The sequence below is a fragment of the Amblyomma maculatum genome, chromosome 11 (assembly GCF_055883805.1).
Source record: "Amblyomma maculatum isolate TAMU_Amacu chromosome 11, ASM5588380v1, whole genome shotgun sequence".
Classification (NCBI taxonomy): Eukaryota; Metazoa; Arthropoda; class Arachnida; order Ixodida; family Ixodidae; genus Amblyomma; species Amblyomma maculatum.
Window position 1 is genome coordinate 118,309,696 of NC_139354.1, and position 26,436 is coordinate 118,336,131.

Consider the following 26,436-nt stretch of genomic DNA (forward strand, 5'->3'; position numbering starts at 1 on the left):
TTCGACGGCAGATACAGCACCACGTGTTTCCTCTTGTAGTTGACGGCGTCCTCGACTCCATAATCTCGCCAATTTAACCGCTGCAAAACCATGCCTTCCCATGCCTGAACCTAAGCCTACCCAATGGGAAATCAAGCAAAACTACGCTTTCGCTTTGCCTATTTATATTTAGCAGGGTTTAACCTAAGCCATTTATGGGTGCACTTTATTATGCTATTCAAGAAAGCAACTGTCAGTGTGCAGGAAAAATGGCAGCTCGATATAAGTGCATCGATTAGACGAGACAATATTTATGAAAACAATCCAAAAATATGCGGACTACTCCAGTGTCCCCATTATCCCGCTGTCTAGGACTCCTTATCTCGCTGATACTTACGAATATGGGCCGGACGAGGACGCTGATAGAGAGCCTGGATCACCTTTGTGAAAATATGCTGCATTTTTTGAATACGGCAATTAGGATCACCTTACCCTGAAAGATTTTTCCCTCCGTAATTGCTAATCTAGTTGTACTGTAATCTCCTTCCGCAGGCACCTTCTACATAATCCTCATGTAACTCGCAGCTGTACTGGTAAAAGACCTTTCCTTGGTGCCCCTCTTTGAACAAAAAGGTGAGCAGCAAATTAAACTGGCCCGCACACTAATACTGCAAGCTATATATTCATAATTACAAACTTCTAGAGAGGTAGAGAAACACCGGGGTATGTATATATGACCCCCTACATCCCCCACACACCCCTATCCTGGCCCTCTGGTAACGTACGTGAAGAGGTTACAGCACTGCAGACTCCCTCGCAGAAAATATCCCCCCCCCCTCCAGCCACGGAGCTCTCCAAAGCGGAGGGAGTTAGATGGCTACGCTTACATGGTACACCCCGTACACATATAACACACCAGCTCGTTTAAACATAGTACACCCCGGGTTCTACGACCCCAACTGTAATTACTGGGGGGAGAAGGCTGCCCACACAATACACCTGATGATCCAAATGGAGGGCCAACTATTGAGGGGTGGGAGGCTGCCCTATCCAGCTCTGGACTAGAGACCCAACGAGCCCTCGTGACACGCGCAGGGATAGCAGCGGCAGCCGCTGGAGTCCCGGAGTGCACCTACACATCGTCCTCGCTTATCTCTGCTCAATAAAGTATTTCAGTGAGACAACTACTGTGGGACCCACATTTTGGAGCGGTCCGATGACAGAACGGAGGAGTGCTTCTGGTTCACGCTGAAGACGCCACAGCTTTCCTGGGGCGAAAATCGCCGGGCTCAAACTTCTAAGTATCATAGTTGACTAGCGTTATTTTCCCTTCCCAATAAAAACGTCAGCCTTTAACGTGATTAAACCGAATTGTATTGAGAAAGTTCTGTTTATAGCATATTTTCTTGGTTTAGTTTTGTTTAGCTCGCTATTAATTCATGACGAGTTGTAGATGACGCACCAACATTGCAGTCGGAGGCGAAGCCGTTACCAAAAGTACAGCAGTTATTTGTTGATGGCAGGCCACTTTCTCTGCCAGTGTTACCTGACACTGGTGTATGCTGTCCAAGTTGCCATGAATGACATGGCTAATAAAGCCCCGCATGAACCAAGCCGTACCAATGTGGCTGCGTGGCTTAGGATCAGCGTGTCTACTCAGGATTCGGCTTTGAAGGCTGGCATCTGATCCCATCTCAACGGCGAAGGCTGAGTTCGCAGTGCCTACCAATTAGGCCATGACACGTGGCTGCTTTGTAACATGACAGATATCGCCGACCAATCAGTGCCAAGTCATGTCACTTGCCAATTACTGTCCGCCAGCTGCTTCGCAGATTTTGCCGATTTGGGCATAAATAGTACTGCCGGTCTAAACATATAAATGTTCCATGGGAAAACAGCGCTGATCACCATTCAACAGTGTCGACGAAGAAATTCCAAGGAATGGCACCGAGGTGTTTTCAATTTCATGTTTCGGTGAAAGCACAAGAACGACCATAAATCGAGTTTAAATTAGCGCGAGTAGGATAGTCGTTTTAACAGGGCCCTCAAGATGGCAGCACGAAAGCAAAGCATAGCTGTGCTTTTTGGTTCAGATGCAATCGAGAAAGAAGTAATTCTAAGATACTGCGCGCGTGAGGGCTAAAACTTAATTAAGCATTACATGCGTAAGAAATTTGCTTTGATAATAATATTGCTTGAAACGAAAACTTTGGCGGTATGCTTTCCTTGCCATCAATTGTTACAAAAAGGTCACCGTTACATGTTTCTACATTAACACTACAACTATATATACGTGAACAAAAGCGTACAGCTCGTACTTCCAAAGTACATATACAAAAATTGGAACGATACGGAGAAGATTAGCATGGCCCCTGCGCAAGGATGACACGCAAAATCGTGAAGCGTTCCACATTTTTTTTTTTTTTTTTCTGATGATTTCAAAGACTACCCTACACCACTAGTGTAACTGCCAACCCATTCCTTTTGGCGATGGCTTCAAAAGCTTGAATGTCCTGACGGGAAGAAGTTTAAATTCGATTTCCTTGCCGATTATGCGGCTGCCCGCATACATTGCTAGACTGAGCTTAGCATCAATGTTCGTGACGAAGAATAACTGGACGGGGTGTTTTTGTGTGCGCCTTTAGCGTGTTCAAAAACGCCTAGCATTTAATTGTGCTCGTATTTGTCGTCATAAAACTGCCCCCATTTTCTCCTTGATCATGCTGCTGCTGCGGTGAAAGAATGGAACCGCGTGAAATGTGAGGGCAGAAAGATAGCGAACGTTTTAAATGTAGTGTATCTGGCGCCACGCGGCCACATTTATAGCATGGCCCTGTGACATGGCCGATAGCTGTACCAGACATGAAGCGTGTTGGTGAGGGAAAACACCATCTCCCACTTAAGGGCACAAATAGACGAGTGTGCTAAAATGGCCTCTTCTGCTCCCTTTGCTCAAAGCCACTGGCCCTGTCTCGTATGTGGGACACAAAAAATAATGAACACTTCTGTCTTAGCCGCAGCTTTTGTAGCGGGCTTTTAACTGGTGCGGAGAGAGCCAAGCGCTCCATGAAAGGAGGTGTGGTGGGAGGTAAATACAATGACTGCATGGTAACTGAGCAAAAAAAATTAACAATGGGAGATGCTGGCAACCATTTCTGGGAATTTGGGAAACTTGGGAGAGGAACGGACGGCTATCTGAAAGTACAAATACCCAGGTGTGATAAGTATGATATCGGGTACCCCAGCTAAATTTAGCCGAGATACTAACACTAAATATTTAAAGCAGCTGAGGGAAACCTGTTGCATAGAGCTATCAACCGTCTTGCGCACCACATGACAATTTTTTGTAATTAGGTAAATAATATATATGATAGGTTTTCTAAATTAATAAATATTGACTTTAAACCATAAATGGGATTCGCAGAGTTGGAGCGCGTGCCTCAAATATTTAAGTTTTTAGTCCTTGGCTAAAATTGCAAGTGTGTGAAGGGGATTCGGTACAGTACCACACTCCTTACGCCCTCCATACATTCAACTTCGGGAGAAGAAGTATGTTTTCATTTTTAGCATTACTTAGCATTTTACAAGTATGCACTCTCTTAGGGGTATGTGCTGTTCTTAACGTATTAGTTATTGTGGTACTGATTATGCGGAGACACGTGTAAGTTTCAAGCTGCAATGCTACAGGCTGTGCTTGATAAGGTTGGTATATACTCAACCGTAGTCCCATGGCCTAAAACGCCACTATTCTGAGAGCGCCCGCAGCACGACGCGAGTACCTTTCACTGGTTCATGGTCTACGGGCAGTATATTTTATTGAAGCGAAAGCTTAACTAGCCATATGTATCAGCCAAGGTCAACCTGTTCGATCGACTGACCTTCAACGAGCCAGATGTCGCAGTGTGGCTACCTGTGGTGTACCACCACTTGACCTTTGACCCTACAACTTTGATCTTAGATCTTTGTCGGCAGATGCAGTATCACGTCTTCCTTCTTGTAGTTGATGGCATCCTCGACTCCATAGCCTCGGCAATTTAATCCCTGGAAAAAACATATCTGTCCATGTTTAAGCCTAAGGCTAACCAAAGCACAAAAAAGCAAACCCCACTTTCGCTATACCTAACTAGGCTCGGCTATAGGTTAAACCTCAGCCAATACTGGGTGCACTTTCTATGGCGATTCATCAAAAAGCCATTGTAAATATGCGTCACAAATGGCAGCTAGATGCAAGTTCACCGATTACTCGCAACAGTGCTCACGAAGACAACTTCGACTAGATACAGAAAGTTCACGAAGGCCGCCATTATAACACTCTCTAGGGGCTCATTACTCTCGCTGATACTTATGAAAATGGGCCGGAGGAAGACGCTGACAGGGACCCTTTATCACCTTTATGTAAATATATGCCGCATGTTTCTGATATTAATCCAATCAGTTTGTTTTGAAAGATTTTTTTGTCCATAAACGATAAGCTAGTTATTCTTTAATGTCATTTTGCAGACACGTTCCACATATCCCTCCTGTAACTCGCAGCTGAGCTGGTCAAAAGCCTTTGCTTGATGCTCGTTTTTCTTTTCCTTTTTTTACAAAATGTGACCAACTAAATAAACTGGCTTGCACACGGATACGGTTAATTAGGCTGTCACATTGGTAAACATCATAGCGCATCACCGGATTGCGCAGCGCAGACGCCGGCGGACGATAGACCACTGAAGCGACCCCCCAACCCACCCCCTCCCCCCTCCATTTTTTTTCGCACCAAATTTTGCGCAAGCACCGGCGGAAGCGGGAAACGGTGGGGTCACTGTGTGAAGTGTGTCGACCACAAGCGGAAACCACAAGATCGGGTTAATTCTGCCAATAAGACTGGATTAGCCCCCGTCCCACTCTTTTATAGACTCGGCTCTTGTCGGCCCACCAGGGCGTGACGAAACTGTCTTTGTTCGACAGAGAACACGTTTGTCTTTCAGGCAGATTTTCAATGGAAGCGTGAAAAAAAGCTCCCGTAGAAACTGCAGTCTGAGAAGCCACAAATCGTACTCTCTGTCTGACAAAATGCGTGCAGTACAGAGACGGCTATTCGATAGAGGCGGTGCCTGTTAATGCACAGTATTCCTAGGTCACGTACACTCTGCGGACTAAAACCAGGCGATGGTGCTTTGCCAGTGTATGTGGCACTAAATGGAGTGTGAGATGTTTAAAACCGCATATTTTAAGGCTCCACTGAGCTGTTCGCACTCATTAAGAGGAACTTCTTTGTTAATAAAATAATTCATATTCAACTCAAATAATTCATATTCTGTGCCAGTAATGGTCATTGTTTTGAGAATCTACAAGTTTGTTCTCGCATCTATAATGTCTGTATTATGGGCAGAAAAAATTACGTAAACGAATGTCCTTGCAACTGATGCTGTATATCTCAACTAAGATAGCGGGGGATACTTCCATCCTGAAATTTCCGGCGCATTATTTATGGCATGTTTACGAATGTATGAGTTCCCTTTCTTTATTCAGGAAAAAAGAAAGTTGAAAAATATCACCGTATTTTGTAAGGCAATGTCCCGAGATGTCAAAAGCAAAATCAAATATTAGAAATGCGGTATATTTCTTGTCAGTTCATTAACGGCGAATAGGGAGCTTACACCAATGCCGCAAATAAACAGTCTAAATTTTTCATGGTAAGACCATGACATGTTATTGTGAATTTCACATTTAATTGCATGCATGGGCCTAAAATATGCGTCGCAAATTTCGTTTGCTTGAGACACTCAGAAATTATATACATTTCGTGTTTTCAGTCACAGAATAATTCCTCACAGAAATTACACTTTCTGCCTACATTTCTACAGTATTCTTACTCTTACCTTGCGTTCCCACAGTCTGCTGGTTATTAGGTAAAGACCAACTTGTACATGTACTTTTATAATTCAACCGTTACTACTTTTTGGCGCACTGTCCAGACACTCGAACGCACCTTGCTGCTTTCATGATGCTGCACGGTATTCTTCGCCTTCACTGGACAGGCAGAGTGTGTCCATCTCACCGTCACCACAACCTGTTCGCCCTGTGGGATTAGCAGGATCACCGCGCTGACAGTCGACCAGAAAGGAAACACAAGAAAAGAAGCAAGAACACAGAGACGAGTCGTCGGCCGTGGTTTCGTGGCATTCAAAGAGAAAAGAAAGGCCGGTTACGCAATGAACGTCCGCTCGACCGCAAAATAGTCGACAAGAGAGACGCAACGGCGAAAAGGGATGGGGGAGAGAGGTGGAAGGAGCGGTGACGGAAGAATAAGTGGGCTTTTTGCGGTTCGTTGTCGGGACCATTTCTACCCCTCAGAGAAGGCCCCCGTTCTTACACTCAGGAACGGAGGCACACCGCGCGCTCTTTAGTGTGTTAAGCCGGCGATTATCGGCCTTTCCGTGGTTACGCTTGAAACACGACGACACTGGATCGGTGGTCGTCGTGAAGGATTATATTGAGACTCCGGAGGAGGGCGCGAGGAGTGCGAAACATGAAACACGAGTCAGCTCTTTGACGTGGCTTGTTTTGACGCCGACCGCGGACTTCAGGTTGCAAAATTTGGTCCGTCTTTGACTAGTTTCCGCTATGTCGCAAAACAAGCCATAAGGGCCCATTAGGCTGCTTGTCTGGAGATGTCGTCTGAACTACCTTGTATTATATTTCACATGTCTCTTTTGCGGTCGCAAAAAAAAACAAAAACAATAAAAGCAAGCATCAGTTCGGAAGCTGAAGAGGATAATTAAAATGCCTTGCATCGATAAGATATCAAGTATACTAATCCCACAAATTCCACACTTACGGAAAACAAAGATCTTATAAGGCGAAAAACCTCGACAACAAGGAATGCCTGTATAGCCGCCGCAGCCCATTCTCGCAAGTACAAGCTCCATGAAACGTAAGCGTTCTCGGAGGTTGACAAATGTACGCGTAAATTACGGTTACACGTCTGAATTGTGAAGTAATTTTTGCCTCTAAACGCTTGCGCGCTTTTATCACACAAAGAATACAGCAAATGGGCGGCCTAAATGTTGCAAGGCAAAGAAGACTTGCGTTTGGCAGCGCCACAGGTGGACAAGTTTCATTTCGATATGTTTCGTTTTCGGCGCTTGGGAACAAGGCACTGTGCGTGCCCACATGGTTTCATTTTTCGCATGCCTCTAGCCTCAGTTTACAGGCGTGGAGCAGTAGACAACTCAGGCAAAGTTCATGCCTCAGCAAGAGCCTTCCTAATGAAGAAAAAAAAGAAATCCGCATTGAAATTTTTACACTTTTGTACATATCGGTTTATTTAACAGGGTGAACCTACATCTAGGTGGAGCTGTCGCACAGCCTGGCCTTTTATCACTCGCCGGCATCAAATTTATGCATTTATTTATTTGTACATACTGCAGCCACAGTTGGGGCTATTGCAGGAGTGGGGTTAAGAAAAATACAACAAAATGGCAAGTTACAAATGCACTTAATATGTTTACACATATAGTAGATATAATGAGGTAAACACTGAAAAATGAAACAATACACAATAAGCACAACACGCACGCACGCACGCACGCACACACACATACACACAAACGAATCATGTGGCATCGATGGTTGACAAAAATGGGCACTATGGAAGAGACCGCGTTGTGGCAGGAATTGTGTTCCAATGTTCAATTATCCGGGGGAAAATATGTATTTTAAAATATTAGTAATGTTAGTACAGACAAATGGCTTTAGGTTAAGGCTATGATGACTACTGGTTGATAGGGGAATGTCGGGGGTAAGGTACACATGTGTTGTTACATGGTAAACTGAATTAACGATGAAATGCACGCACTTAATGAATTCGTGTGAGGGCAGGCAAGGGGGTTAAATTCAGTGTGGAAGCGACACAAGGAGGTGAGAAATGGCGATCGTACCGATGATATATGAACCTGATTGTTTTTCTTTGACTGTTCTCAGTTATGTCAATTTCACTATGTTTATGAGGATCCCAGACTGGAGACGCGTATTCAAGTACCGGACGAATCAAGGATGTGTGCATTAGTAGCTTAGTCCCTTTGGGAACATTATAAGGTGTTCTCAAGTAACCCAAGTGGTTTGAGTACTTTAGAGCAAATGAAATTAATATGCTTTGACCAGGACATGTTAGTAGTAAATATAACACCGAGATACTCGTATTCGGAAGTCCTGGGAAATGGTGAGTGGCTCAAAGCATCATTAAACACTGAAGGTGACGTGCTGTTAAAAAGACATCACTACAGTTTTAGTAGAATGTTTTTCATTTTCCAGGTATTACACTAAGCACAACAACTAGCAAATTAGGCGATTAGTTGCAAATAACCTTCGGGTGTATTAATTACGTGATATAAAACACAGTCGTCCGCATGTGACATGGTATGGCGAGGTAAGTCATTAATGTATATTAGGAACAATAAAGGGCCAAGTATCGAACCTAGAGGACCGCTAAATGATACGTCTACAGTACAGGAATTAGTTAAGAAACGAACTGTGAGCGGTGCGAAAGAATATTAGCAATCCAGCCTACCAAGTGAGGATTTCTTTTTTAAATGGCTTTTAGTTTGCATATGAGATTAGAATGTAATACAATGCCAGAAACTTTGTAAAAATCTACAAATATAGCATCCACCTGGGCTCCGATATCCAGGATACAGGAAAGGTAGAGCAAACATTTAGTTGTGTCACGGTGATGAAACCTCGTCTGAGTGCGTGTTGAAAAAGAGACATCATGGTATTACATTCGAAAGATTCTATTATATGTTTGCGTATTATGCACTGACATTTTACGTGAATACGATGTTGATGAGATCGGTTTGTAATTCGGTAAAAGTTGCTTGTTACCGGATTTGAACAATGTAAGTACCTTTGCTAGCTTCCAGGACGATAGCACGACGCCAGATATTAGCGACGCAGAGAAATGATGACTAGTTATCGCGCAGTCCGCAATGAATATCGAACGAGAAATGAGTTGGGTATACCATCGGACCTGGTTGACTTTTTTTGTGTTCAGCTTCTGTATCAGGTTAAGCACACCCTCTTCGCTGACTGCGATATCGTCAATCGACGTTCTCGTGTGAGGAGTCAGGACCAAAGGAAGGAACTTCTTCGGTGTCAGACAGAACTACATATTGAAAATAGGCATTGAAAGTAGTACCTATTTTTTCCGGATCATTAGTGACTTCATTGGTAACGATTTAAGATGAAGATGCAGACTATTTTGGCAAAACTGATTGCCAGAATCATCAGGGATTGGTTTTCAGATCATCATGCTGGCAGTTTAAAAAGCGGTCTTCCGCCAGATTAGTCGGCATTCGAAGCTCCTCCTTTGCTCTGGTAAATTTGACAAGGCATGCAGGATCACTGAAGCGCTTTCTGTGTCTCAGGTGGCGAACACGACGTAACGCATGGAAAATGTTCCGAGTCATCCAAGGAGCCTTAGCGTTTTTCTTCTTTGTTTTGAAAGGAACAAAACGTTGTATGCTGTTTTTAACGACGTTTTCAAAGCAAAAGACTAAAGTGTTGATGTAGCCCCTGTGGCGAAGCGCGATAAACTTTTCGAAGGAACCTGCAAGACAGTCAGCGATAGCAATGCCATCAGCTCGTTTAAAGTCAGGGAATACAGTGGAAGTGTAATGCGGAACAGGAACAACAATATAGAATGAGGCAAATAACGCATGTGGCCAGAAACGCCATCGACAACGTCGCACTTAGAACCCTTCCAACAAACACTGGATCCCGCATACAAGCAGGTCAAGAAGTGAATTACCCCGTGTAGCTTCGCCAACTGTTTGTTTGAGGCTGGAGAACAGGTAAAGGTTTATAAGCCCGCGACAAAGCCTGGCTTCTCGAGCAAAAAGGAAAGCACGAGTTATGGGATGCCTGAAGCGTTAAAATCGCCCATCAAAATTAGATTAGACAAATTGAAGCTTTGTTTATTCAAATAATCGTTGAAGGTGTGCAACAATTCGACAGAAGAACTATGAGGGCGGTAAGTGACATTATTGACAACAGCTTGTTTGTCTAGAAACAGTCTACACCAAACGAATTACACTTCTGGAGGGGAGGCAGGACTGTAAACTTGAGAGCGAAAGAAGAGCCCAACTTCTCCTCCTTAGCCATAATGCCTGTCCGTCCGCACCACTACGTAAGCAGGAGGTGTGAATTCGGAGTCATGGATGCCACGTTTTTTGTTTTGCCCACGACATGAAGGGAATAGGAAATGATCAGACAGTAAATTAACATATTTGTTTGTTATACTTCTAGAGTTAATGTTCAAAACAGATGTGTTTTCATGTGTGCATTTGGGCAGTCGGGGAGGAACAGACGTTGATGACAGTGGTGAAGGCAACAACGAGGCGGCAGACGGCGAGTCAGGCGGTCCAGAGCAGTATCTACGGTCCCTTTCAATAGAATTTCGAGGAGTTCCCGATATAACAAACATTTTCCATAAAAATGTGATCAAAATACAGCTTTACAGCAGAGCCACCATCGCGAAATGGCTGTGATGCCTCCCAAACATGATAGGCAGAATTTTCGAAGTGATAAGCACTTCTTAGAAACATGTTTCTTTTTTTTTTTAATAATCCTAGATTTTCAGGATGACAGGACGCGGGCGATCATCGCGTAGCCGGCCGATCCTATGGCACTGCTCAATTTCCGGGCATTCAATCTTCAGATTCTCAGAAAGCAGTTTGGAAACTTTGCTCAATAAAGACTCAGCGCCTTCACTTGATTCATTCGGAAGGGCATGAAGGATCGTGTTATTTAGCCGAGATCGGTTTTCGAGGTCGTCATTCTTTTTAGTCAGCTTTGCCACGGCATTGCTTACAGAATCAATCTCAGGACGCAGTTTTGTCGCACAGATCGGCTGGTGAGGAGCTGAAGCACTGCTACACGAGATTCAAGATCTCCGAACTCATCATATACAGATTTTTGAAAAGATTTTATGTCTGTAATATCACGTGCCAACTGTTTCTGATTCTCTAGCAACTCGGAAAGCATTTCAGCCATTCTAAAATTGTCATAACAGCAGCATGAGCACTTACCTGAGCACGTGTCTGAGCGCGTGCCCGTATACGCTACCCGGACTCTGAGTTTTCCTAGACGCATGAGAAGTGTTATGCTTGGGAGGACTGAGGTTGAGCTCCAGGTTCCCACCCAAAAGAAGCCGATTTAATCCGTACACCATTCGCGACGACCAAGAAGCAGGAATATGCGGGCGCAAGGAAGCAGTAAGAGCCGGTAGTCTTATCTCATACAGCGAACACTTTTGCGGTAACATCCCTGTACAAAGGACAGCGAACGTGCAAGCATCTTGCCGGCACTGCTGTTCTCAAGCTCAGTGAAGAAATGCTCCAGGGACACCGTTTTTTATTCTCTACAGATGACGTCACCGTGCTGACGCTGTCGATGACTGGTTCGTCCAGCGATGCGTTGATACAGAGAGGGTTATGGCCGTCAACGGGAAAGTGCAGTGGTGTGACAGACGTGCCTTCGGACGAGCCGAAGCGGTCACACAGAGAGATAGGGCAGTTCAGGCATACACTGTCCATGTAATGCACGTGCCGGTCTTGAAGACTGAGGTCATATGAAAACGAGGAAGTGTTTTGACCAGGCGATGCAGCACAGCACGGAGCCGGTACAGCCAGGTAGATGAGAAACGGCACAAAGAAGAGCGGACAGGTAAGCATCCTACCGGCACGGCTGTTTTCAAGCCCACTGTTCTTATCAAATTTTATTAAATTCTCATTCTTATTAAATACTAAGATTAGTTTTTATACCTGATTTGTTATAATTTTTTACATTCTCGCTTTGCGCCAAGCTCTTGCCTGTAATCGAGGTTGTGTACGACATTACGACTTGGTGAATGCCCCATTATGGGTACGTGTCGTTTTTCAAGAGGCCAACAACAACCTAGGAAGACTGGGAGACTGCGACATTCGGACGACCCGTTACAGCAGAAGACCTTCACGGACCCGGTTGCCGACGTCTTGGATCGCAGGAACAAGAATGTTTGATTGTAGTGGGGAATGCGGGGGACCCGTGGGCCTGTGACTGTAGTGCAGTAGAATCACCCCTCCTCCTCCAAGGTGATCAGATACACCAGGCGCACCGGAGAGGATCCGCCTGGCATTGGAAAATTATTAGGGTTTGGGTGGTGAGTGCCTCATTTGCACAGAGAACAAACGGCTGTAGGCTCCCAGGTGGGTACGGGATATGAAGTTCTGGTAAGCGCGGGTGTGGAAGCGTCTCCCGGAGATCTGGTGGTAATTATCGAGAGAGAGGTGGGGTGGATTTAGCACACAATCCTATTACGCCAGTTCGCTCAAGGTGTGCATGTTCTCTCGATAAGACTGCGGCTCAGAGTCCGCCGCAGCCCTATATATATATAAGACCTCGGACATGGTCACTGGTGGCCTCATTGCCCCTAGATTACCGGAGTGCACAGACTCCCAGATCAACTCCTTATGTCTGGACGGGTATGCGGGGAACGGAGTTTATAGTACAACAGGCAGTCTCGTCAACTCGTCCTCTCACAAATTTTAGAAGGGCGGTTATAGCAAGCTGGATTCCGTGCGAGTAAGCGTGAGAGCTAGTGCTGCCTTCCGTACGGTGTTCTGGAGGGCACGATGTCGGAACGGGAGTGCAGCAATATGTTGCAGGTTGTGATCTGTAACAGATGCTGCCGTTTCAGAGCCCGGACAGGTCGCGTTCACTCACACGGCGTCAGGTTCCCATCCCTACTATGCCAAGTTTATAGAACTTGCCATGTGTTCAATTGGTGCATGAGGCTATAGCCGTGGTTACACATGCCGGCTTAGCGCATTGTTAAATGAAAGCTGGTTGGCATTAGCAACAGGTATGTCTGTAATGGCAGGCCCGATTTGTCCTCTCTCATTTAGCGTGTATAGATGACTTTACTGAAAATAAGTGGGGGAGGAAGGAAATACTCTCTCACCACATGCATTGCGCTAGTCCACTGCTGCTAGTACCAAAAAGGTTGTGTATTCGCGCGCTTCATGCTTTGCCTGAGAGGTTTTGTTCATCAATATTTTGCGTTGAGAAGATAGATACCATTATCGGTGCATTTTAATGCGAAAGCATTACTTCGCTATGTTAGATTTCTGTCCGTTGACCGTGTCCGTAGGCCGTGTCCGCAGACCATGTCCGTAGACCATATCCGCAGACCGTGTCCACAGGCCGTGTCAGCAGAACGTGTCCGCAAAATCGTCTTCGCAGCAGTTTTAATTGAGAAGTGGTAGAGGTTAATGACTGGTGTTAATCGACAGCGGGTAATAATCAGGCCAATAAGTTATTGAGGTAATTAATTAGAATGACTGGTTCACGGGGAAAAAAAGGCGCAGTATATGCTACACTTGTTCTGTGGACACCTGAACTGCGCCGTAAGGGAAGGGAGAAAGGTGGGGGTGAAAGCGGAAAGAAAGAAAGGGGTGCCGTAGTAGAGATGGTCAAGGATGTGACGTCGCGCAACCGGAAGTAGAGCCGAAAAGAGTGCATAGGAAGGGATTGGAGCGCAATTTGAAAGCACCAAAGACTAAAATGGGCGGTGGTGGTAACAACTCTTATTGTCACAAAATGGAAGGAATTATTTCGGACTGGGGAGTATCCAGGGTGGCCTCTAGTCGGCGGCGGCCTCTTGAGCTCGCGTGACGAGGGCCAGTTGCGTAGTTTTTCTTAGGCTGGCCAACAGCTTGTCCCATTCCTCCGCTGAGGAAGCTTTGGATGCATCCCGTCCCCGCAGTGCCGGCATGCAGGGTTGTATTCTCCGCTCGTAATTAAAGATAATTGGTAGGGGCTGAGCCTTTGTTTGTATGCGTCTGAGTGTCGTGGATTGTGCCCGGTCCAGATCGGTATGAGGGGCGGGGAGCGTGCATCTTAGCTCGCGATAAAAGTTTGTTATCTCCGCGTGTGTGCGTGGCGCCTCGACGGGCGCGTCCGTTCCCGATAGATCTCCCGTCTCCCGGTTGCTTAAGCCTCGAACTAGATGGTCGACTCCTTCGTTTCTGGAGTTACACGCGTAAACAAGTGAACTAATATGAGGTAAAGGATGTGCTGTCACGCAACCGGAAATAAAGATTGCGCTATCACATACGATGAGATCACTGAATCTTACAAACTAGATAGAAAAGTCTACCCTTCCACAGATCGGTCTTTCCCTAACAATGAAGCACGCATCTAGAGGCGATTACAAGCCGTTAACTACATCTGCCCGGTCTGGGTTTTCTTAACACAGACCGGGGAGGAAGAAGATTCTAAATGTAAACATTGCGGCCAAAAAGGCACGCTATATTATATAATATGGGAATGCGCCGACTCCCCAGGCGCCGGCATTAACATTGACAGTAGAGAAGCCTGGGAGGTTTGGCTGTTGAGCGGAGATCCCACCGTTCAGCGGCACGCGACCCGCCTGGCGGCTGAGGCCGCGAAAAGTGCTTGTAACCTCACCTGACCTCAGCCTGCGGGGCCCTCCTGAACCGCCCCCAGGCCTGCGTGCCGGGGGTGGAAGGTGAAGGGCTCCTTTCCGGTGGAAGTAAAGTTTACATTCATTCATTCATTCATTCATTCATTCATTCATTCATTCATTCATTCATTCATTCATTCATTCATTACCCATTTTAGTCTTCGCTACTTTCAAATTGCGCCCCAATCCCTTCCTATGCCCTTTTTCGGTTCTACTTCCGGTTGCGTAACGTCACAACCTTGACGTCTCCACTACGGCAGCCCTTTCTTTCCTCTTTCAATCCAGCCTTTCTCTCTTCCCTTACGGTGCGGTTCAGGCGTCCACAGAACAAGAGTGACAGATAGTGCGCCTTTCCTTTCATATGAGTCAGTTCTTGTAAATATTAGCCTAATTAACTGATTGGAGTAAATATTTTTCGGACACAACATTACGTCACCCTCTATCGATTAACACTACTCATTAACCTCTACCACTTCTCAATTACAACTGCTGCGCACACAATTTTGCCGGCACAGTATGCGGACACGGTCTGCGGAGGATACAAGGGCTTTACGCGGACGAGGTGTGCGGACACGTTCTGCGGACAGAAGTCTGTGAACATAGCGAAGTAGTGCTTTCGCATTAATAAATTTTATTTACATAGGAATGACGCGACATTAAGAGATGCAAGCGTATATAAGATCTAACGCACTGAAATGCGTGCATCGCATTGCGGCTGCATATTTCTCTGGTCGGTGGTGGTGAAAAACATTATTAGCAGATATGCGTAAAATTTTACGTAGAAGAGGTTAGGCATAGGCTGACATAAAGGGGGCCAGCATACACATATTTGGCGGATGTCTTTACTTCGGGACCCCAGTGACGTCAACCGCCATCCGATCGCCCGACCAATGTCCATTGGGCCTGCTGGTCATAGAAGCCGAGCGGGGTCACCTCCCAGTCCTCATGGGTTGGATTTGGGTGCAGCTTCCTCCTGACGACGGTTAACAATAATATTATTAATAATAATAATTATAATTGTTTCACAGGAAAGGAAAGACGCAGTATCTGTCATCTGTCACACGCTCTGTGGGGAATTCCGCTGATTGATTTATAGGAAGAGAAAGGTGCGGTAACTGTCTCACTTGTTTTCTGTGGACACCTCAACCGCACCGTAAGGGAAGGGAGGAAGGTGGGAGTGGAAGTGGAAAGAGAGAAAGAGAGAAAGAGGAGCCGTAGTGGAGGGCTACGGAGTAATTTCGACCACCTGGGGATCTTTAACGTGCGCTGACATCGCACAGCACACGGACGCCTCTTCGTTTCGCCTCCATCGAAACGCAGCCGCCGAGGTCGGGTTCGAACCCGGGTACTCCGGCACAGTAGTCGGGCGTCTTACCACTGCACCACCCCGGCGGGGCCCCGGCTGTGGGCACCTGAACCACGCTGTAAGAAAAGAGAGGGAGTTGGAAGATAAAGTGGAAAAAGAGAAGGAGAAGCCATAGTGGATGGCTGCGGAGTAATTTCGACCACTTGGGGATCTTTAACGTTTGGTTTAGTTTAGTTTGTGGGGTTTAACGTCCCAAAGCGACTCAGGCTAATAAAGACGCCGTAGTGGAGGACTCCGAAAGTTTCGACCACCTGAGGTTCTTTAGCGTGCACTGACATCGCACAGCACACGGACGCCACTCCGTTTCGCCTCCATCGAAACGCAGCCGTCGGGGCCGGGATTCGATCCCGCTTCCTTGGGTACAGTAGTCGAGCGCCGTAACCACTGCGTACCCCGCCGGGGCGGATCCTTAACGTGCGCTGACATCGCACAACACATGAACGCCTCTTCGTTTCACCTCCATTGAAACGCAGCCGCCGGCGATCGCCTTCGAACCGGGTACTCCGGCACAGTAATCGGGCATCTCAACCTCTGCACCACCGTGGCGGGATAAGGAGGTTAGGACGAGCGGCACTCCGAGCTGCTGCAGCCTCCATCGTCACGAACTTTCCGGGTGCTCATCACCAGCGACGCGCAGCACGTTCACCCGTAGTGATGCTATAGTGCCTAGAATATACTTGTATACTCTAGGTACTACAGTGATGCTAAATGAAGCTCATGAGGCTAGCCGCGGCTTCGTATGCTTGCATTTCCCGCTATACAACCCCAAACTTGCAGCCAATATGGAGACGAACCCAAATGTAGTCTTCCGAAACAGAACAAGCGCCAACCTGTCTCTCTAACAAGGGGATACAGGACGCTGGAATTATCTGTACTTAATGACGTAACCATGAAAAAGAGATTTAAAGCTTTCGCCTTAAAATATAAAGTATCCGCGAAGTAAAAATGTGATGTCAAAGACGCTTTAGTTTCTACTCTTAAGACGAAGCTTGAACATCAACTTAATTTTAAGGCGCCCCGCCGGGCTGGCGCAGTGGTTACAGTGCTCGAATACTGTTCCCAAGGACGCGAGATCGAATCCCGGCCTCTGCGGCCCCTTTTCGAGGGAGGCGGAAAGCAAGGCGCCCGTGTGCTGTCCGATGTCAGTGCACGTTAAGTAACCCCAGGTGGTCGAAATTTCCGGAGCCATCCACTACGGCGTCTCTCATAGCCTGAGTCGCTTTGGGACGTTAAACCCCACAAACCAAACCAAACCTAATTTTAAGGCGAAGGCCATGGAACTAATCCCACGCACGCCAGCTTGTGCGCGAGATCTGTCATTTATGCGAAATGCGTTCTTATGTGGCGTTCCTGCCAACCGCAATCCCCAACTTGAACGCGCTCCAAGGTACGCCACGCGACAGGAGCGGTGTGCCGTCCAAACACACTTGTCGGAGAAAATGTGACAGACACTGCGCCTTTCCTTTGCTGTGCAACCAATTATAATTACATGTAGCACTGCAACGAACATCGATAAGTGGCAAAACGGTGAGAGGCAAATGATATGAGAAAGGATATAGGCTTTCGCCAGTGTCCTCTTAAGAGACATCTAAGAGACCCTCAAAATTTTTTGGCACGCTGCAGCATTCTCGACTGACTTAACGTGAAGTCGATGGTATGTCTTAAATAACAACTTCAAAATTCTTGTGATTTGCAGAGCAATAAAGTAAGGACTGGCTGAATTTTTATAGATTGATAAATATTTTAAATATAAATGATGTCCCGCCTATTGCAAAATTGTGCGTTGTTTAACAATACCTGTAGCAGCAGAATAGGTTAGAGGTGGAAAACCTGCAGTCCGGTTTTGGTGCTTCTTGTGTGATGTCATGTACCAGTTTTGTGTTTTCAATATCATGGAACCGGTGTTATGTTTTGCTTCCTGAGCAGATTATCAGTGATGCGCGGTGACATTGTCATTGATAAATTTTCATCGCACAAATAGTGCTTCAAGTGATTTGTGATATATTTTCTTCTGCTTTGTCCAGTCCAAGTGCCCGACTACTGTGTCGTAGTAACCCGCTTCGAAACCGACCGATGGCGGTTGCGTTTCGATAGCGGCGAAACGGAGGAGTCAGTGTCCTGTGTGACGTCAGTGCACGCTAACTATATATATTCAGGGGGTCGAAATTACTCCGCCGCCCTCCACTATGCCTGATCTTTTTCTCTTTCCGCTTTTATTGCTGCTTTCCTTTCTATCCCTCCTCTTTTTCTTCCTTCTCTATTCTCCGGACCAGGGTCTCCGGAGTGTGAGACGGAGACGCTACCACTCAGCCACGAGTTCGATGCTTGAAAGCGGTACAAAAGCGCTTCTAGTGAATGCGGTGTTGCCTTAGAAACATGCCGTAGAACGTTATAGTGCAGTGTATATCGGTAATTATGAGCATGTTACTTACAGAAGTCGCAGTTACACGAGTAGCGAAGTACGTTTCCGCTACATTTCTTCTGCGCTCTGCGCACATGCAGAGCCATCTTGCGGCAAACACAGAATAACCCCTCCTCGCAATGTGCGGCGCTGCCCCGACACGTGGCGCGCCACTCGCCCCTGACGTAAAGCCCCTCTATCTCTGGAAAGTAGCGAAATTGTAAGATCTTTGCCGCCGTTTCCCTCTCCCGGCGCTTTCCTCCTCGCTCCTCTACGCGCCCCTCTCCGTTGAGAGAGTGAGGGCGGGTTTTCTGGTTTGTCATTGGCTGCCGGGCCCTCTGACGTACCAAACACGTCACCATACGTCATCAGCGCGCGCAAAATCTTGTTTTGCTTGTTTTTTATTTTCTCGCTGCCGCCATTAAACTGCCTCGTCGTGCCGTTCCTGTGGCTTGCGCGCGTGCAGTTTCGTGCACGCGATGCCGTGCTGCTGCGCGTTTCAGTGTTCAAGTAGAACAGAAACAGAACATAGAATAGTAGAACAGAACGACTGCCGTGCTTCGCTGATTACCAACACGGCACCGGCAAGGTTAATTGAGTTGAAGAACTTTTCACAGTCTCACATGTCACTGACGAACCCGCCGCCAGCCGTAATCGAAACTGTAAAAATTGCTGAGAACTTTTTCCGCAGTAACAGAGAAGGTCTCCTCAAAAATTCAATGAGCACTGCACAACTGCAGGCCCGGATAAAAGATAGCATTTCATTGGTATCTTGCTTCCCAGCCTGCCACGATGTTGTAAAAGAGACTGTGAGTGTTTTCATGAAAGTACGGATCCAGATTTTTGTCCGAGATGAAGCCTCCAAAATATCTCCAGTGACTAGTAGTAAATGCGGTAGCAAAAGCGTAGGCATGCGGGTCGCTGCAGCTCAGATTCGGTGACAGTATGCATTCGTAATTTCATGTTTTATTAATTTGAAACATTTGTGAAAGTTGTGGTTTGAAAATCTGCATACAATTAATATTTTGCCTGTCGCCTGAATGAATCTGTAAATTGTTCAAGATTTCTGGTAACTGCTTGCATTTTTAAAGATATTCTCGTGCATATCTGAAGCTTATAATCATTGAAATTAAAATTGGATTGTAGCGTGTGTGAAAAATGTTTCTACGAAAATTATTTGCTTGCACTTCGTTTTCATATCTTTTCATTTCGTTAAGGTTTCTCAGCCTCTTCCAATTGTCTAACAGTGTTTTTCTGTGCATTTATTTTTATTTGAAAATGTGTGTTTTCGAATAATGTGCCTGCGCCAGTCTTGGGACCCTTTTCAAAGCTACCTGTGCTGTGTCAGTAAAATCAAAGATGCTACTTGGTTCTAATGTGCAACAGTGTTTATCGCTACATTTCTTCTGTATTTGGAACTGTTTATTTTGTATGCGCCACATCTTACGACCTTTAAAGCAAACCAGTATTGTGACAATAAAATAAGACCCTATTTTGCGTGAGTCACTTTGCCGATCAATTCATTTTGCGAAGAAATAAAAGCCACTTATTTCACCTACACTGCCTCTGATTAGCAGCTGTAGGAACACTGTTTCATCGTTTTCTTACAGATGTGATTTGAAAATGAAAGCATACAACAATCGACGCTTTTGCTTATAGGTTAGCCAGAAGCGATCGATGTTAGAATTCGCCGGTTTGCCGCTCACGCGCAAAGATGCAGAAGATTTCTGAAGGGGCCATTGGCTCTCATTCAGGGTCATCTATCTGTAACCCAACACAGATGACACCATAATTGCCTGCTCAGTTTACTTCCCGTTCTTGATGCTTCAGAGTACCCGAGCGCGATGCTGAGTGCAAATATTTCTTGCCGTTTTTAGCGTGTCTTCTCCTTCCTTCTTTGTTATTACGAACAATATGTGCCGCTAAAACCAAACATAACATTTTCAAATCGATTAGTAGTTACCTGTGCAAAGCAGATTTAAAAGAACGCTTTAAAAGGCAGCACAAAAAGCCCCCGCCATTCACTATCATTGACCCTTCCGCGGCGCCCCTCGAGCGCAGGCAGGTTCAGCGTGCCGTGCGCAGCGCTCCCGCCGGTGGGAAAGTGAAATCAGAGGAAAATTGAGGAGGAAAGCAGCCGAAGGGAGGAGAGTTTCGCTACTTTCCAGATAGAGGGGTTTTACCCTGACGTTTCGCCGTGCACCCTCACGATTTGTAAAATCAAGCGTCTTTCCTTTCTTTAGATCACTATCTTCGCTCACCTGCTTCTTCCCTTCGGGCCGCGCGGGTACCGGTGCGAGGATGCCCCAATACCCTTGCGTTTAATAAGTTTTCTGGCTCTCTCCGCTTCCAACATCCAGCGTGCGTCACTCGACCAGTGGTGGCGTCCGTGTGCTGTGCGATGTCAGCGCACGTTAAAGATCCCCAGGTGGTCGAAATTACTCCGCAGCCCTCCACTACGGCTCCTCTTTCTCTCTTTCCACTTTCACTCCCACCATCCTCCCTTCCCTTAAGGCGCAGTTGCGGTGTCCACAGAAAACAAGTGAGACAGTTACAGCGCCTTCCCCTTCCTATAAATAAATCAGATAAATCAGATCAGGTGCAGCGTCTGATGCCGGACGCCTCTGCGTGATCGCTGCGCCGTAGCGCTTCTGCTGGGAAAGCGTCCCCTGCGATGTAATACCGCTATCGCGTTCTACTCTTGAAGGCGAAGCTTAAGCGTCCTCCAAATTTTTCTTATCCTCCTTCCTACAGCCACAACAACAGGCCTCCCGTCATTCATGGGGTGGTTCAGTGCACAGAGGAGGAGGAGGATGAACTTTTATTAATGCGAAAGCATTAGTTCGCTATGTTCACAGATTTCTGTTCGCAGACCGTGTTCGCAGGCCGTGTCCGCAGCAGTTGTTTGAGTAATTGAGAAGTGGTAGAGGTTAATGAGTGGTGTCAATCGATAGAGGGCGACGTAATGTTGCTGTCGAAAAAATAATTAGGCCAATAAGGTAATTAGGTAATTAAGTGGAATAACTGGGTCGCAGGAAAGGAAAAGCACAGTATCTGCCACACTTGTCCTGTGGACATCTAAGTCGCGTGTAAGGGAAGGGAGGAAGGTGGGAGTGAAAGCGGAAAGAGAGAAAGGGGCACCATAGTGGATGTGACGTATAGATGTGACGTCACGCAACACGGAAGTAGAGCCGAAAAAGGGTCATAGGAAGAGATTGGCGCGCAATTATTAAGTACTAAAGACTAAAATTGGCAAACAAGAAGTGAATTAAGCAGCTAGAAGCAACCAGAAGCAACCAACGGCAGTATCCGTGCTTTCGCATTACTCCAATGCAGATTCTTCAGTGCTCTTTAATTTTATTCTTTAATATATATTTAAGGCGAGGAGGAGGAGGAGGATAAACGTTTATTATTTGAGGAGGTCAGGCAGTCAGGAGTCCTTGAGCGCTGTTACAGACCGATAGTATGTGATGCAAGCTGGCCCTCTGGTGGCATAAATTATAGTAAGGGGTATATAATGCAGGCTATGCATGGGCGTAGTTGACTGGATTTCGAAAGGAATGCGTCTGTAATTTTCGCCTGGTGACCTCTTTGCGATAGGTTTGTGTCCCGGAAGAAAACAATTGGCAATGGCTTAGCTCGGCTACGCCAGGATATAGGCAGCAAGAGCTAGTTTCCTCTGATTTCAGCATGTTGCCGAGCCTACATTTAAGCTTATATTGATTAGCAATGAAGAGACACTGGTCGTCGCACATTAGTTTTTATTTGATGCACATAAAGAAAGACAGCTGGTGATAACGCGCGGCCGTTTCGATTGAATGTATGCAGAATTTTGAACGTACAGATTCTCTTTGGCATATGCGATCAATGGCAGTTCCCCACTCTGTGGTTGGGACGTTGGGATTTGATGCCAAATTAAAGTAGAATTCCTGTTTCATATGATGACTAAACGAGTCCTCCTCCCAGATGATGTCCCCCAAAGTCACGCACAACTCTGAAACCGTAAGCGCACTTACACTTGGCAACCACATTAATTCTGTGCTCGACAGGTCTTCGCGGTACCACGTACACTCCTTTTATGATAAAACCGCTCTCCACAAGTCAAACACAGAACGCTCTCCATTGTTCACTGCGATCGAAGCCAAACTTCAGACAGCACCGTCACTTTGTCTCATGAAGATGCAGACTTCGGCTTTCTTATTAGGTTCAAGACAACTGGCATCAGCAACCAAGTTGCACAACAAGTCTTAACATCCTCTTCTGTTGCTGTCGTCGGTTCCCCTTAATCTTCCAAAGGATCCATATGGGCTGTAATGGGCCGCCTGTTATGCTCTGCATCCTGGCGTCTCCGCTTGGCGAGACGTTCTTCTCAATGTTCAGGCGTCTTTGCTGCTCGCTTGGTCTTTCGGTAAATACTGCCGTGGAGTCTCACGGACGGCGTTCGAGATGCAAAGCCGATACCGAAGACCATCTCCGCCCCACAAACGACCTGCCGAGGCCCAGACTCCAGCTACGTCGACTCCCCTGAATCCGCGGCCACGTGAAAGCCCTCCACCATTGACCAAGAAGCGTCAGCTTCTCCGCCTGCCCACGGAATATCTCAAGATAGTCCTCCTCCCACAGGGCACACTCAACCTCCACACCATGCCGCACGACTTGCTCTTGCAATCTGCCCAGCCTCCAACGTCGACCACTGTCTGGCGGTTACTGCCGACCAGGTCCGTATCCACCCCACTAACAACACCGTCCCAGTGAGTATGGCCTACAGTGTCCGTTCCATGGTTATGCCAAGATCGGCACCATTACCATCGACAAACAGTAAACCTGTTCCACCTCCGCCCCAACCACGGACAATTCCGTGAGGGGGATTTTGTACCGGGCCTACAGCTAGAAAACGGCGCCGAGATGCTGGTCGAGCTCCGCCCTAGCAATCCTGCTCTCCCCATCGTTGCTGTGCGCCATATGGGCAAGGCACAGCACTGCGTCGTCACGTTCGCCAACACCGAGCTGCCTCGATACATGCGTTACTTGGGCTTTAGCTTCGAGGTCTTCCCTTTGAAATCTCGCCCGGAGGCGTGCTTAAACTATCGAAAGCTGGGTCCTTGAGCGGACGTGTACCCCCAACAACAACGGGTACCTACTTGCCGCCGCTGCGGCGTGGCCCATGAGTTCCCACCAGCCGGCCAACCTCCTACCTGTCAAGCTATGTGCATCGTATGAAAAGGCTCACATCCTACCGGCAGCAGAAGCTGCAAATAGCGCTTAGTGCCTACCCACAGGCCCAAATCCTCACAATCATCCACGGACACTGGCACTAACCCTGGCACTTTGCCAAGCGGCCGCCAATCCCGTCCCCGAGAACGCAGCTGCCAACAACCAGCCCCAATGGATGAATACTTCAAGCCACTGCAAAGCAGCAGTCCCCCAACTGTCACAGCCACAAGCCAACCACCCAAACCGCAGGAACCAAGGGATGACTCTTTTAAGAATTCACACCGGCCTACACTTTCCGAGAAATTACTCAGCTGTACTAAACCAGACAGTCCTTACCCTCACCTGTGTTAAGGGTTGACGAGAGCGGAGGAACGCGTGTTTCTTCGCCTCTTTACGAACACCATGATGTGCCCGGCATCACTTAAACCCTTTGAAAGTACCTCCTCCGGGGAGTGCCCGCACTGTGGGGAAATGTCCTTGGACCTCTTCCACATGGTGTGGGCGTGCCCCTCTAACCCTGCCTTTGCACCTAACCCAAACCCCACTCGGGAGGACTGGGAGCCGACCCTACTCGCCTGCTCCGACCTGAAAGCCCAAAAGGCGTTGGTCAAACGAGCAATGGCGGCAGCGGAAGCCACTGGGGTCGCTTACTAGGGACTCCACCTAGTGTTTGTGAGGGGAAGGGCACTAAGCCTGACCCCAGAGCAACCTCCATGTAATTATCTTTATAAGGCGTTTTCACCACCACCACCCTCTACGTGGACGTGGTGGGAGCAGAGGTAGAAGCAGGTAGTCGTCTCGAAGACACAGTTCGCGGAACAACTCCAATTCCGGACAAGGAGAAAGACCTGCCAAAAATTTGCCATGGAAGATTCCACTTACTGACGACAAGCAACGGTGAGCACCTGGCCCACTGGTAAGGGAGCTGGCAGAGTTAGTCCGACGACTGCAACAGTTAGCTAAGTCTATAACGCAGAAATCAGACAGCTAGAAACTGCAAATGCGTAATCCAAAAATAGCAAGTCAACAGTGGCTTGCGCTCGTGTTGAGGTCACCCGCAGTGAGAACATGGAAGTAGATTAAAACCGCGGTAACAAACGAACGGCACCTTTTGTCTCTCGCCCAGATGCAGATGACTTAAAGAATAATTACGAACAGAGATTTGCAACTATTCGCGATTCCAGCAATCCATGCGGCACCTGGCGGCAAAGCTGTGCAACGTGCCAAAGAGGTCCAGTAGCAGACGCCCCTTGTTCGCGCTATAGAAACCCGCTAGCAAAGCACTAGTAGCACCGCGAAAAGGAAAAAAAAAACCAACGGCAAACCAATTAGGCAGCCGTTCCGCAGAGCCTGGCCGCACAGTGGCACATCATTTCATGTATTTCCTTCGTCTCTCATGTATTCTCATTTCTTATGTATTCTCATGTATTTCGGCGTCTCTCATAACCTGAGTCGCTTTGGGACGCTAAACCCCAAAAACCAAACCAAACCAATTTCCTTCGTGCTCCAGCGCTCGGCGCCAGAGATTCGATGCATTTCCTATCTCCGCAGAACGCATTGAAAGTGCCGTCGACAATTTATATATAGTGTACTGTGATAGTCATCGCCATCGACATGCACCTGTGCGTTGTGCGACGAAGACGAAGTACGCTGGGCTCGCCGTTGCAAGGTCCTGTCCTCACAGCTCTCCATCTGAGCTTCAATAAACGCCCTATTACAATTGGCGGAGGTGCCGGAAACGATCCCACCCAAACTGGAACTGCGAAGCCGTACACTACCCTCTACGACCGCCATGCAAGACACTTCGACGCTGCCGGCCGTTCCACCCACGATCATGTGTGCTGGCGTCGTGCGCCAGCGTGACCCTTGCCTGTTCAGCGGCACGGCCGATCAAGATGTCGACGACTGGCTGTCATCCTATGAAAGAGTAAGCACCTACAACAAGTGGGATGACTCATACAAGCTCAGTAACGTCATATTCTATCTGACGGACGTGGCGAACCTCTGGTTTCGCAACCATGAGGCTGACCTGTCATCTTGGTCGACATTTAAAAAGAATTTCGCGGAAGTGTTCGGCCGCCCGGCAGTGCGTAAGCTTCGTGCCGAACAACGTTTACACGATCGTGTTCAGCGCGCTGATGAGACCTTTACCAGCTACATAGAAGACGTCGTTGATCTCTGCAAACGAGTCGACCCGGCCATGCCGGAAGCAAACAAAATCCGCTACATCCTCGAGGGCATTTCTGAGGACGCCTTCCAGATGCTGGTAGCGAAAGATCCCACCAGCGTTAGTGAACTCGTGAAGCTTTGCCAGAGCTACGACGAGCTCCGCAAGCGGCGCGCTTCTAGGCGCCGCCCCAGTGTGTGCGACGAAGGCGTATCCGCATTAGCCCTGGGTGGTTCGCCAATTTCTGAAGGGAGCCCGCTGAATCAAAAGATCAAAGATTTTATTCGTGAAGAGGTCGCACGTCAAATCTCACTCCTTCCCCATTTTCAAGACTCGGGCCGCCTCGTTCCTGAACTGGCTCCATCTTTGGCCCCTGCTATACGCCGTGTCGTGCAAGAACACGTCGCTGATGCCTTGCCGTCCAACCCCGTGGTGCCGCCTGTGACGGCACCTCTCACGTATGCCCAAGTAACGGCTAGGCCACCACCTTCGCCCACGTCTGGCTCCTATGTGCAGGTCCCTGCCTACCGTTCACCGCCGCATGCTGAGCCTTCGTTTCAAGCCCCACCCTCAAGATTCCGCCCACATCCTATGAAACCTTGGCGTACTACGGACAACCTTCCGATTTGCTATGCCTGCGGTCGGCCGGGCCATGTTGCGCGCCTTTGTCGCCAGCGCCTCCAACCTTCACAGCCTGACATTCGATTTTACCCGTACGATACCGACTCACGCTCGCAAATGATTCCGCCCGGTTCTCAATTTGTCCCACAAGATCGCCAAACCTATACCACTCGTCGATC

At 47.5% G+C, this 26,436-nt stretch overlaps 1 non-coding gene across 1 annotated transcript; it reads left to right on the top strand.

Annotated features, from left to right (window-relative positions):
• Positions 1-2,293: 2,293 nt before the first annotated feature.
• Positions 2,294-2,396, top strand: LOC146174847 (U6 spliceosomal RNA). Its single transcript, XR_014702410.1, has one exon. It is a non-coding gene; the product is annotated as a U6 spliceosomal RNA (small nuclear RNA).
• Positions 2,397-26,436: the final 24,040 nt, after the last annotated feature.